General features: G+C 47.5%; 1 pseudogene; it reads right to left on the minus strand.

Moving 5' to 3' along the window:
• Nucleotides 1–510: 510 nt before the first annotated feature.
• Nucleotides 511–1,299, minus strand: LOC149372812 (very long chain fatty acid elongase 7 pseudogene; annotated as a pseudogene).
• Nucleotides 1,300–2,856: the final 1,557 nt, after the last annotated feature.

Here is a 2,856-nt window from a genome sequence, read left to right on the forward strand (position 1 = left end):
TTCAGCTGTAGCGTTGTTCAGGTGCGTGTGAAGAAGTCGAACGCATAAGTAAAATGAACTCTGCCGCCATTTTCCAGGCCTCGAGTGCACTGTTTATTTATTAGCTCTGGGATCAATGCAAGTCACGAGTCGATCTTACAGGATAAAAACAGCTATCACTTGTTCAGTCTTTCATAAGAACAATTAAGGCAGCAAGAAATTGCGTAAAGAGAAATATTAATATTTACGCCATGCACTAGCGCCTCACGTGGAGTCTGTACACAAGCAGGCATCTTTTTTCTTCCTTAACTATCGCAAAATATACTACGGTCGACATGAATTGAAGTAGGTCACAGAAAAGGCAGTAAAAATCAATGAATGCTCCTATAAATATGTTCGCTTGAATTAGACGGCCCAGAACAGGCCGAGTTAAGAGTATGAGATCAACTTCTTTTCTACAGACACCTGTATCCGTGTGTGTCTTAGGTCATTGGAAACTCGGCTCCTAATTATAGCCGCTATAATGCAAAACTACCGGCTCTTTTGATTGTAGGCGCCCAAGTAAAACGCTACGAACCACACGAAAAACAACACCGCCTCTGACACTTCTAGCCAAACAAAAAATACCACAAAGTTGCCCTCTGCGAGCACCATGCCGATGGCATGCACGAAAAGGATGACAAACTGGGCTATCTGCAAGATGGTCAAGTACTTTTTCCACCACAGATACTTCCTGAAGGACGGACCGAGCGCAGCCAGGAAATAGTAGGCATACATGAATATATGTACGAAACTGTTCATGCAGGTGATGAACATGGCCTGCGCCTGCGCCCCGTACGTCACGTTCAACCAAAGGTTCCAGGACACGATCACGTGGTGGACAACGTGCAGCGCGCTGATCTGGCGGTAGTTCTTTCGCAGCACGAAGAACACGGTGTCGGTCAGTTCGGTCAGCTTGAACAAGTACAGCCACCAGGAGAGTCGCGTGATCTCGAGGCTGGCGGGCGAGTGGCTGAGGTCCATGCCCTGGAGGAAGCTGTAGCCCAGGTCCCAGTAGCCAAGCTTGACGAAGCGGCATACGAAGTACGCGCTGAAGAAGGTGGTGAACAGATTGTACGCAAGAATGAAGGGTCTCAGGTCGAAAGCCTTGCGGCTGGACATCCATCGCGGTCCGGCCACCGTAACGAAGTAGACGTACGTCGCCGTGATGACGGCGACTGACAGCGGACTCCCGGTCAAAGCCCAGCCTTCGGCTCGGGCGTCGCGGGGCGGGAACCACGAGTAGAACGTGTGGGCCAGAAGACGCACCGATGAATCCATGGCAACAGAGTGGCCCAAGGACGGAACGGATCAAGCAGCTGCTATTGCAAGTGCCCTTCTGCGCGGGCTTGACGTGTCTCTGTGGATCGCGCCGATAACAGACTGACAGCTTGCCGTGCGTCGAGCCGCGATCCTGCCGCTTAAAAAAGCCTAGTGTTACGAGAGTAGGGCCCTTTTATGTGAGGCTAAAAACTGGGGTATATGACAGGAAATGGCGTCACACGCATTAGAGTTGCGTTTTTTTTTGTGCTTGCGTGCGTGTGCGTGCGTGTTTGTGAGTGTGTGAGTGAGCGAGTGCTCATTTCTTTGTGGTATTTACTTCCGCTGCCTATCGAGCTCTGCGTGACTGCTGTAATAGATTAGTTTGAAATAAAAATAAGTGGAAGATTGTGTCAGCCGGTTTTGTAACTAAAATCAAGACTGAAAGAGGTAAGTGACGTCTATCGGCTGTGTACGGAGCAGACGCTACAGGATAAATGTATGCAGGTGACAGGACTGGCTGCCATCGTCAGCGAAGAAAAAGCTACAGATGACAGCGATAAGGATACACAGAAAACGAATCACGAAGAAAGGCAGTACTTTGCCCTCTTGCGCTTTTGGGCTTTCAACTTTTTCGAGGGCTTCTTGCGTCAAGTGTAGGGACTTTCAATGAACAGGATGACGTCAGTCGGCCTTGCGTTGTCGCCGTTTCGCTTTTTTCTATGTCACATGAATAGAAAAATATCATTTCGGAGGGACCAAAAGTCAGAATATTAAGATGTTAGAAAATGTTCGGCAGTAATGTAAGTTCTTTCCTGCACAAAAGAATCCTAAAAACAACTAAAATACATACTACAATACAGCATGCGCATAACGTGCGATATTGAAAAGTCCAGCTCGTAGTGATCATATTTTCTTGCGCGCCAGGACTTCACACGACAAGCCTTCAGCGAAATATGGTCTTCTCGGCTGATCTTCACACAGCTCCTTTGATGTACCTGATTTCATATTTCATTAAAAACATAATAAAATTTTCGCGCCGCGTCGAATCACTTCTTCATCGCACTCCATTCTGGTCTATTAGGTATAGAGCTCACTGTGAGTTTCAGTTGAAATACTTTAAGCCGAGAGCTAGAGACGCAGACACATTTTTTATACGAGCAAAAGTTTTTTTTGTACAGTTTGTTCGCAAAGGAGTGCAGTCGTGTGAGTCTGAGCACGCCACTCTAGGGAAGGCTAGCGACTGTGCTCGACGATGCTATGGAAAACTCAATATCTTTTTCCGCGCCCAAATGCAACACGATCAAGGCCAAAATATTTTAAAACCGGCGAATAGTAACGCTGTCGCTCCCGCCAAATTGCGAATATTAATTTGATGGCGAAAATACTTTCAATAATCTCTGCTTCCAATTTCATCTGCCTGCTTGCCTAGTCGTGCACTAGCAATATACTGGCTCCCAGCAACCTCTCGATGCATGGCTTTGGCGTTCAGTTTCTGATCCAGGTTACCGGGTCAAATGCCGGCCGTGGCTGACCTTGTGCGAATTTCATGTTGTGCTAATGCAGCCACCCACCAAA

This window comes from Amblyomma mixtum, chromosome 1, assembly GCF_055824585.1.
Source record: "Amblyomma mixtum isolate Tamu chromosome 1, ASM5582458v1, whole genome shotgun sequence".
Taxonomy (NCBI): domain Eukaryota; kingdom Metazoa; phylum Arthropoda; class Arachnida; order Ixodida; family Ixodidae; genus Amblyomma; species Amblyomma mixtum.